This window comes from Ursus arctos, unplaced genomic scaffold, assembly GCF_023065955.2.
Source record: "Ursus arctos isolate Adak ecotype North America unplaced genomic scaffold, UrsArc2.0 scaffold_9, whole genome shotgun sequence".
Taxonomy (NCBI): Eukaryota; Metazoa; Chordata; class Mammalia; order Carnivora; family Ursidae; genus Ursus; species Ursus arctos.
The window spans coordinates 68,662,123-68,678,829 of NW_026623111.1; the positions used below are offsets into that span (position 1 = coordinate 68,662,123).

The 16,707-nt window shown below is 36.7% G+C and overlaps 1 long non-coding RNA gene across 6 annotated transcripts in view; it reads right to left on the reverse strand.

Moving 5' to 3' along the window:
* Positions 1–8,913, reverse strand: part of LOC123001631 (uncharacterized) — a 106,786-nt gene extending 97,873 nt beyond the window's left edge. For 4 of the 6 annotated variants that reach the window (XR_008958500.1, XR_008958499.1, XR_008958498.1 and 1 more), the window contains exons 1-2: positions 8,824–8,913; positions 7,902–8,060 (exon numbers count right to left, since the gene is read on the reverse strand). This is a non-coding gene — a long non-coding RNA (uncharacterized LOC123001631). The remainder of the gene's footprint in view (positions 1–7,901; positions 8,061–8,823) is intronic. The other 2 variants (XR_008958495.1, XR_008958496.1) reach the window with 1 other exon arrangement.
* Between the last annotated feature and the right edge of the window lie 7,794 nt (positions 8,914–16,707).

The window sequence follows — 16,707 nt, forward strand, 5'->3', positions numbered from 1 at the left end:
ATTGCACTACTGGGTATTTACCCCAAAGATACAGATGTAGTGAAGAGAAGGGCCATATGCACCCCAATGTTCATAGCAGCATTGTCCACAAAAGCTAAATCGTGGAAGGAGCCGAGATGCCCTTCAACAGATGACTGGATTAAGAAGTTGTGGTCCATATATACAACGGAATATTACTCAGCTATCAGAAAGAACGAGTTCTCAACATTTGCTGCAACATGGACGGCAGTGGAGGAGATAATGCTAAGTGAAATAAGTCAAGCAGAGAAAGACAATTATCATATGGTTTCACTCATTTATGGAACATAAGAAGTAGGAAGAGCGGTGGGAGAAGAAAGGGAAGAAGGAAGGGGGGTAAACAGAAGGGGGAATGAACCATGAGAGAATGGACTCAGGGAAACAAACTGAGGGCTTCAGAGGGGAGGCGGTTGGGGGAATGGGATAGGCTGGTGATGGGTAGTAAGGAGGGCACGTATTGCATGGTGCACTGGGTGTTATATGCAAGTAATGAATCATGGAACTTTACATCAAAAACTAGGCATGTACTGTATGGGGACTAACATAATATAATAAAAAATTATTATTAAAAAAAGAAGGGGACATATTGCATGGTGCACTGGGTGTTATATGCAAATAATGAATCATGGGACATTACATCAAAAACTAAGGATATACTGTATGGTGACTAACATAATATAATAAAAAATTATTATAAAAAAAGAATTTCTCCTTCTTCAGGAAATATTAGCCTTTGCTCTTAAAGCCTTCAACTGATTGAATAAAGTCCACCCATATACAAGCAGAGGATAATCTGATTTACTTACAGTCAACTGATTGTAAATGTTTTTTTTAAGATTTTAATTTTAATTTTATTTATTTGACACAGAGAGAGAGAGAGAGACAGAGACTGCACAAGCAGGGGGATTGGCAGGCAGAGGGAGAGGGGAAAACGGGCTCCCCACTGAGCAGAAGCCCATGCAGGGCTCAATCCCAGTCCTGGGATCATGGCCTGAGCCAAAGGCAGATGCTTAACTGACTGAGCCACCTAGGCACCCTGTAAATGTTAATTACATCTAAAAAAATACCTTTACAGCAACATCTAGACTGGCATTTGACCAAACAACTAGGCACCACAGTCTAGCAAAGTTGACACAAAAAAATAATTATCACAGTCACAGAATTGATTCATTTGGCTAGTCAGGTCTCCTGACTTCCTATAGTACATATTCAATCCTACCCCCTTGGCCCCAGCTCCCCACCTCGATTAAGCTAATGCTACTTCTTTTATATACCATTCAAGGTAATTTAGAGGATTATATAAGATTATTTATATTTTTTAAACCTGACAATTCCAAAAACATAATAAGACTATAAAAACTAAGACTTTATTCTGTATCTGTAATGATTGTAAATGAGGATTATAGTTCCATAATTTTGTACATTCCCATATTTGAAAGCAAAGTAACAGTGTCAGGCAAAGCAATAATTTTATCAAAATTGCAGATGATGCAAAATCAATGTTTTTAAATTATTTTGTAATGAAGTTAATAAAAAAACATTATACCAAATTATATGAAAGTAATTATCTCAAAAAAAAGAAAAAGATATATTTAAAAAAATATATATACCCAGTTAGAAGATTTAAAGACCCTACTCCAAAATATTAGTTATATCTGATGGTGACATTATGGATACTTTTTTCCTTTTAAGTTTTCCTGAAGTTGTTAGCCTGAAGTTTAACAAAGTTCATATATTTACTTTTTTGTAATCATAAGAATCGACTACAATTTTTAAACCTAAAGAATAAAAAGAAGTCTAATATTATGTTTGTGTTTGTATGTAATGTCCACATGCTCTTAAATTTTTCTAAATAACACAGTTGTATCCACTCAAATAAGTTGACATTTTCATTTTGGTTTCATCTTGATTGACTGGTTTGATGAAAATCCAAATCACATGCCAGTGAGTAAACTCATTGTCCCACATGATCCTGTTCCGTAAAAGCTTTTTAAATTTGTGTATTTGTGTTTCACAAACATTTGAGAAGCAATAACTTTGGGAAAAGGGGAGCAACATCCCTTGACCAACATTTGTGTAAAATGCATGTGCCAGAAGTTATAATGACAAAAAAAGAAGCCTGATGTCAAACATTTCAGCAAATTATACTCTGTACTCTAGAAACACTTTCACTGGGAGGAGACCATCAATTTGAGTGGATGTGTACTTTCTGTTTTTACAATGCAATGTAGGCAGATTATTATAAAAGCGTGTGCAGCTGTGTGAGTTTTTTAATGTTTAAACATCAACGTGTCAAGAGTGTTTTTAAGTTAATAGAACTTAGAAATCAGATAGAAAAATCATACATTTTATTTCACTTCCCATGAGTTAATTTTACAAAGAAAATGAAAATCTAAAACAACTGAAAAATTTATAGGAAAGAAAAATGGAAGTAACAGTGTCAAATTCTGTTCTAACTTCAACTGATATTAAAGAGAAAACAGGTGCCTGGCCCTGTTAGTAGAACTTTGGATCACAGTAATGAACAGTGTCCATGAGGATTATATGGATCAGGGTTTTTTTTTTTTTAAGTATTATTTATTTTAATAAATAAAAGTATTATTTATTTTAAGTTTTGTCACGAACGCATAATAAGATAAAGCACATCAGAATAGAGAAAAAGAATACAATTGTGTAACAGTTGGGATTTCAAAAACTCAGCCCAAATTGGCTTAAAGAAAAGGAGAATTCATTGGTTCATACAACTGAAAAATCAAGGGGAGTTTTGGATTCCGATTGTAGCTAGATCTAAGAGTCTGCATGATATCACAAACACCCAGTCTCTTTCCAACTCCTAAATTTGCTCTTCTTCATTTTTAATTCTATCACTCAAAGTCTTCAATTGCAAACAACAGAAACCAACTGTGGCTAGTTTAAGCAGAAACATTAATTTATTAAGGGATTTTAGCTAGTTCACCACATTTTCAGAAAGACTTGAGAACCAGATTTGGAGACTTGTAGTCAGAAACACAGCCCCAAATCATATTAAGACTCAGCCCACTGGAGACACCCCTGCCAGCACAACAGGATGCAAGAGTTCTAATCTCAAGCACTGGGAACTCTTGCTAGAACCACTGCCACTGGTGCTTCTACAGATAGGATAAAGTTACCAGTGCCTTCTAAGAACGGAGTCCTTTTCCTTGCCTCACTGGCTTCTGAATAAAAGTCTGGCAAGAGTGGGTCCGATTGACAGAGCTAAAGAACACACATATCCTAGGACAAGAGAGACTAGGAAGGTAAGAATCCAGCTCTTAATAACAATAATAATTACAGTAATAGTAATAACAATATATGCCTAACACTTGTGTGGTGATAGATGATAGATCGATCGATCGATCGATCAATAGATAGATACAGATAGATATCTTCTTCTCAATAACCTTATGCTGTGTATTACTATTACATCCATTTTACTAATGAAGGAACTGAATAATCTGGTCAAGTTCAGATATTTGGTTGAGTAGAATAACTGAGATTTGGACCCAGGCAGTCTGACTCCAGAATCGATTCTCTTAACTACATGCTATAGATTCTATAGAGAGTGCATTACCTGTCATTGGTGATATATAAGAAGAATCTAGGTGACTCCTAATTAGGAAGATGTGAAAGGTATTTTGCTGTTTGAAAGATGATTGACCATCTTTCTATCATCCTCCCAGTAGGCTGTATGTGGAGAAGTGCTCTGTGATGAACTTAACAATTATTCCTCCATGGTCCCAGCAGTGTGGATACTAGTGCATAGGAGCAGGTCAGATGAAGGGGACTGTGTGATGCATGTTTCCCAGGCTGGCCCAGTTCATCAATATGTTGCAAAGACAACTACTTCTGGAATTTTGTAGCCTGCCTGGATATTAGCAGTAATCCCCCACTCTAAAAATTGCCCTAGAATGTATTATCATTGGCCAATGGATACCCACGTCCACACTTCCAAACAGCTTCTGTAATCTGGGGCTGCTCAAAGATCTGCATCTATGTGCAAAAATGCTTTGCCATCCTGGTTGACCAGCCACTCATTCCTCTCTCACATACCCACATGATGTCAAGGAGGAAACACAAAGCCTCCACAAGCCTCTTATATGAACCTATTAGTCACAATACAAATTGCACCTGAAAGACAATCTCATACCAATTAACTTTTATTGTCTCCACATTTTGGTGTAGTAATTTATACTTTTTTCTAAATTGTTCTCATCATGTTAAACATTAAACCTGTGGCAGCAAAGTTAATTAGGTTCCTATGTGCTATGGAACAGATATTGCTGTCTCCTACCCAAAAATCACTGCCTCCCCTTTCTTTCAGCTGGCAGAGCCCTGTTTCTGTGACAGAGGCCGGAAATGTCAGATTCAGTTATTTTTGCTATAACATCATTACCAGAAATCCTCGTTTTCTGCAAGATTAGACCCTAGTAACAGGGTGCTCAGCATAACTGGGGCTACTCAGGATATAATAAAAATGCATTAGAACAACATGTACTACTCACTTATGGTTCATGCATTTTCTCTATGTATGTTATACTGCAATAAAAAATTACTATAAAAAAGAAAAAACAATATGAGAAACATTGTGGAGTTCTGAGCCAGTGAGACTGCTGATAAAATGAAGGTAGCATTGGAAACTGCCACAAGCTTAGAGCTGTATAAAGCTGGAGGGGAGGGGATGCCTCTCTGGGGGAGTAATCCCTCAGTGCAGGCACTTATTTTCAATTTTCTTTTTAAAAAGTTGAAAGGGTTCCTGTCTACACAACTAAAGACCTTTACCTTTCCTGTTGAAGGTTATTAACTTTCTCCTGCTATGTTGCTATATACTACTCCTTTGCTATACCATCACAACTTCCACATTGTACTGACATTATTCTCCTACTTACCAATGTGTATGCACTATTTCATTTCCTGGAAATGGGTGTTGTAGAGAACAAACTGTACGCACTCTCCCAGCCTTCCTTGCAGCTGACAATGGCCCCGTGACCTGGTTCTAACAAATAACTAAAGGAAGACTTTGCCGAGATAGCCCTAAGTAGAACACCATGCCATCCTTTTCTACTTCTGCACTTTGTCACATAAGGATATAACACTTGGAGCAACTGCTGCCATTTTATAACCATGAAGAGACTCATTGCTATCACACGGCAGACAGTTAAAGAAAGCAGGAAAAGAGGCTGGATCCTTCATGACATCATCAAGACCCTGAAACAACCTTGGAACTACTTATATCCAGTCCTAATTTTTAAGTCATTTTGGTCTTACACTCTTCACTTGAGGCTGAAAGCACTAATCCCCCTAACATTTCCTATAGAGCACTCATATACCCACTGTACTAGTTTCGTAGGTTTGCTGTAACAAAATACCACACACTGGGTGCCTTAAACAACAGAAACTGATCAAGGCTTTAACTTTCAATCTATAGGAAATTCAGAGGCGGAGGACTAATAAAAGACACCACAGGGATTCAATTAGCAAAATCCAGGTTGTTAACAACCTATTGGACCAGTTTTTTCAACAAATAAGTTGCAGGGCTAGGGTTACCAGGGGTGCATGGGGAGGGGCAAAAGAGTTAGGAGAACCTATATATCAAAAGATACTTAAAATAAATGAAATGGAGGTGAAAAAAATTAGAAAAGATCAATGAAAGTGAGAGCTGGTTCTTTCAGAAGATAAACAAAATTGGTAAACCTTTAGGTAGACTCATCAAGGAAAAAGATAGAAGACCCAAATAAGTAAAATCAAAAATGAAAGAGAAGTAACAACGAACTGCATAGAAATACAAAGGTTTATAAGAGAATACTAAGAAAAATTATATGCCAATAAATTGGACAACCTGGAAAAAAGGATAAATTCCTAGGAATATACAAACTTCTAAAACTGAATCAGGAAGAAATAGAAAATTTGAAGAGACCAATTCCTAGTAACAAAATTAAATTCGTAACCTAAAAACTCCCAACAAATGAAACAGGGCCAGATGGCTTCACAGGTGAATTCTACTAAACATTTAAGGAAGAATTAACACCTATCTTTCTCAAACTATTCCCAAAAATAGAAGAATGAACATGTCCAAATTCATTCTATGAGGCCAGCATTAGCCTGATACCAAAATCAGGTAAAGACACCACTAAAAAAAGAGAACTATAGGCCAATATTCCTGATGAACAGAGATGCAAAAATCCTGAACAAAATACTAGCAAACTGTATTCAATGATACATCAAAAAAGAAAAAAATCATTCATCACGATCAAGTGGGATATACTCCTGGGCTGCAAGGAGTATTCACAAAACAATCAACATAATACTGTATTCACAAATCAATCAACATAATACACCACATTAACAAAATGAAAGATAAAAATCATATGATCATTCAATAGACACAGAAAAAGCATTTAACAAATTTTGACATCTGTTCACTGTAAAAGCCCTTAACAGAGGAGGCTTAGAAGGAACATACCTCAATATAATAAAGGCCATATATGAAAAACCCACAGATAACATTACCCTTAATGAGGAAAACCTGAGAGCTTTCCCCCTAAGGTCAGGAACAAGACAAGGATGTACACTCTCACCACTTTTATTCAACATAGTACTGGAAGTCCTAGCCTCAGCAATCAGACAACAAAAGAAGTAAAAGGCATCCAAATCAGTAAGGAAAAAGTTAAACTTTCATTATTTTCAGGTGACATGATACCATATACAGAAAATCCAAAAGACTCCACCAAAAACCTGTTAGAACTGACACATGAATTCAGTAAACTCACACAACACAAAATCAATGTACAGAAATCTATTGCATTTCTATACACTAATAAAGAAGCAGCAGAAAGAGAAATTAAGAAAATAATCCCATTTATAAATTGCACCAAGAACCATAAGATATCTAGGAATAAATCTAACCAAGGAGGTGAAAGACCTGGACTCTGAAAACTATAAAACACTGCTGAGAGAATTGAAGATGACACAAAGAAATGGAAAGACAATTCATGCACATGGATTGGATGACCAAATATTGTTAAAATGTCCATACTACCCAAAGCAAGCTACACATTTCATGCAAGCCCTATAAAAATACCAATAGCATTTTTCACAGAATAAGAACGAACAATCCTAAAATTTGTATGGAACCACAAAAGACCCGGAATAGCCCAAGCAATCTTGAGAAAGAAAAGCAAAGCTGGAGGCATCACAATTCTGGACTTCAAATTATATTACAAAGCTGTAGTAATCAGAACAGTATGGTACTGGCACAAAAACTGACACATAGTGCAATGGAACAGAATAGAAAACCCAGAAATAAACCCACAACTACATGGTCAACTAATCTTCAACAAAGCAAGAAAGAATATCCAATGGAAAGAAGTCTCTTCACAAATGGTGCTGGGAAAACTGGACAACAACATGCAAAAGAATGAAACCGAACCACTTTCTTAACAAGAATAAATTCAAAATGGATGAAAGACCTAAATGTGAGACCTGAAACTACAAAAATCCTAGAAGAGAACATAGGCAGTAACTTCCTTGATATCAGCCAAAGTAACTTTTTTCCAGGTATGTTTCCTGAGGCAAGGGAAACAAAAGCAAAAATAAATTATTGGGACTACATCAAAATAAAAAGCTGCACAGTGAAGGAAATAACAAAACTAAAAGCCAGCCTTCGGAATGGCAGAAGATATTTGCAAATGACATATCCGATAAAGGATTAGTATCCAAAATATATAATAAGCAATAAACTTACACAACTCAACACCCAAAGAACAAATAATCTAACTTAAAAATGGGCAGAAGACATGAACAGACACTTCTAAAGAAGACATACAGGTGGCCAACAGATACATGAAAAGATGTTCATCATCACTTACCATCAGGGAAATTCAAATCAAAACTTCAATGAGACATCACCTCATATCTGTCAGAATGGCTAAAATCAGCAACACAAGAAACAGCAGTTGTTGGCGAGGACATGGAGAAAAAAGAACCCTCTTGCACTGTTGGTGGGAATGCAAGCTGGTCTAGTCACTCTGGAAAACAGTATGGAGGTTCCGCAAAAAGTTAAAAATAGAACTACCCTATGATCCAGCAATTGCACTACTGGGTATTTACCCAAAGAATACAAAAACAGTAATTCAAAGGGGATACATGCACCCCTATGTTTATAGCAGAATTATTTGCAACAGCCAAGATTTGGAAGCAGCCCTAGTGCCCACTGATTGATATATGGATAAGAAGATATATATATATAAAACTAGAATATTATTCACTAATTAAAAAGAATGAAATCTTACCATTTTCGATGACATGGATGGAGCTAGAGAGTATAATGTTAAGTGAAATAAGTCAGAGAAAGACAAATACCATTTGATTTCACTTCCATGGAATTTAAGAAACAAAACAAACAAAGGGAGAAAAAAGAGAGAGAAATCAAGAAACAGACTCAATTATAAAGAATGAACTGATGGTTACCAGAAGGAAGAGGGAACAGGGCATGAATTAAATAGGTGGTGGGGAGTAAGGACTGCACTTGTGATGAGCACCAGGTGATGTATGGAATTATTGAATCACTATATTGTACACCCGAAACTAATATAACACTGCATGTTAACTAATAAACAAAGAAAATAGTTCATGAAACATTTGAGAAATTTGAATACTGGTAGGATATTTGATGATATAAAGAAACATTGTTCATTTTCTAGGTAAGAACATGCTATTGTGGTTATGTTTAAAGAGTATATCCTTTAGAGATAGTTTGATGTTTGTTATAGGGTCTTTGAAACAACTTACCAAGTTGCCACCACGCACACACAATGCTTCCTGTCACAGCTGAGCTTTGAGAGCTCCCAGTCTTTTTTTTTTCCCCCAGTCTTTTAAAGGGGCTGCCAGTGAACCTGACCAACCTTTGCTCTGCAGGGAGGTATTATCTTTATTTTTCTAATGAGTAAATAAACCTGCCCTCTGACCGAGAAAGAAAGACTACCCCTAGATTCCAAAGTTATTTGTTGCACAAACATCCTTGAAAATATAACCATGGTACACAAATTCCCTGAAGAATTGTCTCCCAATAATTTCTATTTATGGATTTAATACATAATTTTAATAGTTACGTTAATAACTTTGATAGTTACAAAACTATTCATATTTTCTGTCTCTTGTATTTGTTTTTATACGTGCGTTTTTGCAAGTTTGTGTATTTTATTCACATTTTTATTCTTTTTTATTCCTATTTTATTCTTTTTTGTTCCTATATTGGTTATTTATATTATCTTTTTTTAGCCAGTCTTTCTTACGTTTCATTAATTTTATTAGCCTTCTCCAAAATGTTGGCCTTTGTGACACCTCTTTATGGTTTTCTAAATAATTTCATTAATTCATGCTCTTATCATTATTTTCTTTTATTTTACTTGGGATTTTATACTGTTTTTGTTTTGTTTTTACTGTCTCTTTTCTAATTTCTTGAGATGGATGCTTAGGTTATTAAATTTCAGTCTTTATTCTTTTTTAATGTATGCATTTCATGCTGTAAATTTCTATTTAAACCATAGCTTTAGCTGCATCCCACAGGATTTTTTTTCAACTTTGGTAAAAAGCACATAACACTGAATTTACCATGCTAACCATGTTTATGTGTACAGCACAGTAGTGTTAGCTATATGCATTTTGTTGTGCAACAGATTTCTAGAAACTTTTCATCTTGCAAAACTGAAAATCTGTACCTATTAAACAACAACTCACCTTTTCCCCCTCTTGCCTCTGGTAACCATAATCTCTTTTTTAAGAGTAAAATTTCTTTTTTCCCCAGTTCTATTGAGATATAACTGACATATAACACTGTATAAATTTAAGGTATACAATATAATGATTTGTTGTATGTATGTATTGTGAAATGATAACCACTGTCTACTTTTTATTTCTATGAGTTTGACTACCTTAGATACCCCTAAAGTAGAATCATAAAGTATTTGAGTTTTTGTGACTGGTTTATTTTAGTTAGCATAATGTCCTCAAGGTCCATCCATGTTGTAATGTGTGACAGGATTTCCTTTTTTAAGGCTGCATAATATTTCAGTGTGTGTGTATGTACCACATTTTCTTTATCCATTCATCCATTAATGGCCATTTAAGTTGCTTCTACCTCTTGGCTATTGCGAATAATGCTGCAATGAACACAAATGTGAAATTATCTTGAGATCCTGTTTTTTAATTCTTTTATATATACACCTAGAAGTAAGATTGCTGGATCATATGGTAATTCTATTTTATTTTTTCAGCACCTCTATATTGTTTTCCATAGCAGCTGTCCATTTTACGGTCTTATCATCCGTGCACATGGGTTCCAATCTCTCCTCATCCTTACCAGCACTTATTTTTTGGTGTGTGTGTGTGTGTGTGTGTGTGTGTGTGTGTGTGTGTGTGTGTTTTAATAGTGGCCTTCCTAATGGGTATAAGGTGATGTCTCATTGTGGTTTTAGTTTGCACTTCCCTAGTAATTAGTGATATTGAGCATCTTTTCATGCTCAAATGCCCATTTGTATATCTGCTTTGGGGAAATGTCCACTCAAGTCTTATATGCATTTTTAATCAGGTCATTTGATTTTTTTGTTGTTGAGTTTAGGAGTTCTTTACATATTCTCAATATTAACTCTTCATCAGATATATGGTTTGCAAATACTTTCTCCCATTCCACAGCTTGCCTTTCAATCTGCTGATCATTTCTTTCTCTGTGCAGTAGCTTTTCAGTTTGATGTAGTCTCATTATCTGCTTTTGCTTTTGTCGCCTGTGCTTTTGGTGCCATAGCCAAGAAATCATTGCCAAGACCAATGCTATAAAGCTTTTCTTCTATGGTTTCTTCTAGGAGTTTTATAGTTTTAGGTCTTAGGTTTAGGTTTAGGCATCTCGCAAGTTCTCATGCATAGTTTTTTTATTGTCATTCAGTCAAAATGGTCTCTAATTTCAATTGTGATTCCTTCTCTGCTCATAAGTACTTTCAAAGTTAGTTTCTTAATTACAAAACAGTTGAGTAGATTCTAACTGAATCTCATCAAAAAAGCATGAGTTTTAGTAATGTCCCCTCCTCTCATTTAGCAGGAGCTAGCTTTAATTTTGTACCCCTTAGCTTTGTAATGGTGCCAAAAGTGCTGTTCAGAATCTTTGCTTCTCAATTGCCTCTTAAGGAATCAACAACTCTCCCTAGAAGAAGAATCTCTAAACAGTATTTTAGTTCTTCACTGCTATTATAGCTATCTGATGCCTGCAAGCTGCTATTTTTTTTTTAAGATTTTGTTCAGATAACCTATTTGTTCTCAGTGGACGAATTGATCCAAATGAATTATTCTGCCATTTCCAGAAGTAGAAGTTTCTTGGATTAGATAAATAGATATAAATATAGATACAGATATAGATTATATAGTTATAGATAGAAATACCTAATATGCAGTTTAAGTTACATGGTTTGAAGATTATGTGATTCCTCTCTCCTGCATTTTGGTAGTAAAATCTGCTATCCTCATGGATGATGTGGGTGTATATGGAGGACAGTAGTATACGTTGACAAAAGGATGCGTCATTGTGGTGCAGAGCATGCAGAAACAGCAGAGGCCCTGAGAACTCACAGAGATCTTCGGGAGCGTTTTGCATATCCTCAGGGCAGGTTTTTAGAAAGCTTTTCTTCAATTGAAGTATAATTAACATGGAGTGTTGTATGAGTTTCAGGCGTACAATATAATGATCCAATTCTATACATTACTCAGTGCTCATCACAGCAAGTGTTCTCAGGGCAGTCTTTCTTAAGTATTGAAGGCAACAGGGACCTCTGGAAGGCAATGGGGTTCAAATACAAAGAACTATGCAAGTGTCAGGCTACTCAGTTCCTCACCTGTTCTTTACTCATGGATTTTTTTTTTTGTTTTTTTTTTGTTTAGAGTTGGTGGTGACTGTAAACTGTGCTGCAAGCACAAGCACGAGAACAAGGCAAAGCTAGAGGTAAGAGGGGAACCTGAGCGGCTGCTAACTATATTAATGAAAAGATAAGGAAGATGTTGCTAAGTCTGTTTCTGTCAGTTTTGATAAGCTAACTTATTTTAGCATATAATAAAATCGTGTTATAGTTTGGAAAACACTTTATTATTAAAATTTCTGTGGAAAAAATAACTTTATTATTGCTACTCTTCTATATCCTAGTGCTAAGTTCCTTTTTCTCATTGAAACATCTGTATTACTCAATTTTTTATATTACTCTTATTATAGCAGAATGGGCTACACACTACAGCAGTGCACTGTAGGGGAAGTTACGACTATCAGATTCCTTTAAAAATTGTCTGGACCTGGACAGAAGACACTGTAATAGGCTTAAATTGTTTCAACACTTCTGCCAGAATAGTGAGACTGTCAGAAATACTACATGGTTTGACCAGAGAAATAAAAAATCGGCAGCCTCATACTTGAAAAAAAGAATAAGACTTTCACAAAACTGAATAAGCCATACATAAGAACAAATTCAGAAGATGCCAATACCAACACACTTACTCTTCCTTTCCCACACACAAAATAATCCATTAATAAATTTATCATTGTAATAAAATTGTTCTGTTAACATGATGCCTATTACAAAAGACTTAATTAAATATTTACCCACTGTGTACCAGGAAATACATGTTCTATGAGATGTTAATAGAATTCTATCCTAATCAGGTTAGGTAGCTTCACATAGTACATCTGCCTCCTGGAAACTCACAATGTATATATCAAGTGCTCTGGGAACTCCCACAGTAAAGAGACATGCTCAACTCAGCATTTAACAAAGTTATTTTGGCCACTAAATCATGAAACACTTCCAACATCTTACTGAATTGTCCAGTGGAATTTGGGGGAGGAAATGGTAATGTAATAAGAGGAAATAATTAATTTCCAAACCAGAAATGGGTTAAGAAGTTAGTAGGCCCAGCATTATTTTTCCAGGAGCTTTGGGTCTGACATAAATTCAAGCTGTACTTACTACCCGTCCCCATGCCATTCTATCTCCCATGACATTTTATTTGTTATTTGTGTTGTTGTTGTTTTTTTTTAGATTTTATTTTTAAGTTATCTCTATACCCAACAGGGAGCTCAAACTTACAACCTCGAGATTGAGTCACATGCTCTACTTACTGAGCCAGCCATGTGCCCCATTAATATTCAGTAAACCAGATGGAGAACGGACCCTGGTATATAAATATCAGAAGTCACAGATGGTGATTCTGTCCATAATTTCTGTGAGACCTTGAGGAATTTAAAATCTGAGCTTCTGTTACGTTATTGATACAGTGGAGTTAATCCTGCTTTTTACTCAATATCAACAAATATTAAAAGCCAGTTCTCAGAAAATTTACATTCTAGGAAGGAGGGAGGGAAGAACAGAGGGAGGTAGGGAGAGAAAGATTTTATAAGTATAAAAATAAACAAGAAAATACCAGTAAGTGATAAGTTCTATGAGAAGAGTTAATATAGGATGATGTGATAGTATTTGGATGACTACTTTTATCGAATGGGAAAGACTAGGGAGAGATTCTCTGAAAAGGTGACATTTAAACTGAAAATGGAATTATAGGCAGGCAGATCTTTGGGATGAGATCTCAGGAGAAAGAACAGAGAGGGGTCTTAAAGTGGCTGAGTGCAACGGGTGGGGATTCAGGGTAGAGATAAGAGATCAGCTTGGAGAAAGAGGCAGAAACCAGATCAAGTAGGGCTTTGTGAACCATACTATGTGGGTTTTATTACAAGTATAATAAAAAGCCACTGGAACATTCCAAACATGGAAGCAACAAGATCTACCCAATTTATATCACAGAATAGTTGTAAAGATTAAAGGAAGTGTTGTATATGAATCAGACCGCACTCAGACCAGGAAATTTGAGAATTTTTTAAAGAAACTATTTGCCAAAAGTAGGTTTTAGGAAACAAACCAGAAAAAGTTTAGTACCCATGGGCTACCAAAAAAGGGAACGCTATACAGTCTAAACCTGAAGGGAGTAGCTATCCAAACTCAGAGAAAGTAATTATGTGGAGAATGCCTACTGAAATTCAGGAAATTGATACAGACAACCTGCAGCCCTATGAAGGGGAGGAGGCACAAGTCATTCTCCTCTGCAACCCCATTGGCTGAACCCAATCAGGAGGAAAGAAGTCCATTGATGAAGATCTGCACAGAGAATAATAGGAAGAGCGGAGAAGGGAGACAGAGGAGCAGCAGAAAGGATCCAGCACACTTAAATTTTGCCTCTCAGCATCCACTCTCATTCTTTGCCTAGGTAAAAAATTTCTGTCCCAATCAGCTACCATATCATCGCAGTCAGTTTGGTCATATCACCATTTGCAACCTAAAGCGTTAACCACCAGCAGTGTTCTTCATAAAAGGAGTGGGAGGAGACATGGGGAAAAGAAGCAATTGTCATAAGACAAAGCTGCTATAATCTCTGCTTCTGTAGGTGGTTAATAGGCCTAAGTTGTCACCATAGTGACTTTCTTCCAATTCTCATTCCATATTTTCCTTGTTCTCCCAAAGCACATTAGCTGCATAACTTCTCAACCTAGTTACCTGAGTCAAACTTGTAGTCTTGTAGGAGCTGAGTCCTTTGATGGCCCTATCTTTACTGTGTTGCCAGCGTTTTCCATTGGAATAATAAAGTCCTCAGTAGCTGAGTCCCACTTGTGTTCTGTACAGCAGTAACTCCATTTCCCCTGGGTAATCAAGATCATCATTCCAGCCAGTACAATAAGCTCTTCTCTGTCTACTGCTTCATTAGCCTAAAACTGCCAGTGGGCAGTTTCTGTTTCTAATGCAATAGAACTTTTATTGAATTCCCTAATGGATGGTTTCCACCCTCCAGTACTATAGATTCACTGAGACCAAGGTTGCATGGATGGAAAAAAAAATCCCCCAAATACATACTTGGTATAATAGTTGGAAAGTCCATTCTCACTTCTAGCCCTTGGCTCCTGCATAAGTGGTTTCCAGTACTAGAGAAGATGGTTCCTTATACTGGCCCTCCATCCTGTAGATAACACTCTGTCCTCATAGGATTTATCTCCTGGTGGAGATAAATCCAAAAGTGAGCCTTCAGATGCCATTCCATAGTTCTAGGAGACTGACCTGAATATCGTGAATGGTGTCGTATTGAGAGCTCAGCAATGGCTATAGGCAGACTGCATCCACAGTGATAGTGTAGATGAATTAGCCTTGATGAGAGTGTGCCGTGTTGGTGAGTCCATGCATAGCCTCCATTCCTGCCACCATGCCCACTTTATATACCTCCATTGACCAACCATATGAATGGCTAGGAGAAGAGGCTGATAGACATCCCTAGAAGGAATAATCTTATCCATTTAATTATTGAAAGCATTTCTTCACCATTGGGATACCGTCTAGTGGACATCTACATGGAACACACATATCTTTTCACCCTGTGCCCATTCTGCGAGGCCCATCCACATACCTCTCCCCCAGACCTTGCCATCAATCTTCCTATTTTTCCATTCCAAAGCCTTAACTGCTGGCCTATGCAGTTTATGTAAATTAATTCTTCAGACTATCTCTTCTTCTACCTTAAGTAGATAACCAGATGACTGCTCAAAGTTTTGCCCACTGAGAAAATTTTCTCTCATCATTGTCTCTCAGTGCTACCCCTAAGTGATACGTTAAAGCTATCCATTTCTTTTTAATGCCCACATGCTATCTGTTCATAAACCAGTCCCATTCCTTTTCCTCTTTCATCAGCTGATCATAGAGAAGTCTCCCATGAGACTGCAGGTATAGTCTGTGGAAAATGCAGGAAAGCAGTAAGCGCAGCTGCCATGGGAGTCTGTGCATGGACTCAGCCACTTGTTTATGTGGTTTATTTTGCCTTCTGACTCTCCTAGACCCTGTCTCATATATACCATTTTCATTTTATACTGGAATGGTGTGCAAATGTCTAAATTTATGATGCAAGCAATTATATAATATCCAGTTCATAATGAGCAGTTTGGGTCACATATTCACTTATATTCAAAGGTTGGATGTGCAGTTTTTGCCAGGCTAAATCGTAAGCTAAAAGGTGTTTTTCAAGTGGAGAATAGCTGTCAGAAGGTTTCCAAACACCTAAGGGCCTACACTGTGAGCTTGCCAGCAGTTCTGTACAATATCTCTGAAACAAACGCCTAACACCATTGGATCTAATAGGTCATTAGTGTGAACAGTGTAGACTTGCCAAAGAGCCTTTAGCCTTTGTTGGGTTTTTTTGCTCCAAGCTCCAAAACTGGCACCCTTATAGGTCTTCAAACAAATGGTAGCACCAGTATCCCTGTATGTTATACATGCAGCCTCCCACCTCCAAAGAGACTCACAAAATGTTGTGCTCATTCTTTGCGGCAGGTGTGTAAGATGCAGAAACTTATTTCTCAGTTTAGAAGGGATATTCCCAATATACCTAAGAAGCCTGGCTACCTAGACACTTCACCTAGTGACAGATCCTTGAAATCTCTTACCCTTTGGCACATGCATGTCTTAGGAAGCCACGTAGTTCCTAGATAGTTCCTGCTGACTAGGTCCGTTAGTATAATTTCGTTAAAGTAATGCAGTCGAACAATGTGCTGTAGAGCATCAAGATGACCGAGTTCCCTCTCAACCACATTAAACAGAGATGAAATGAGTTGAC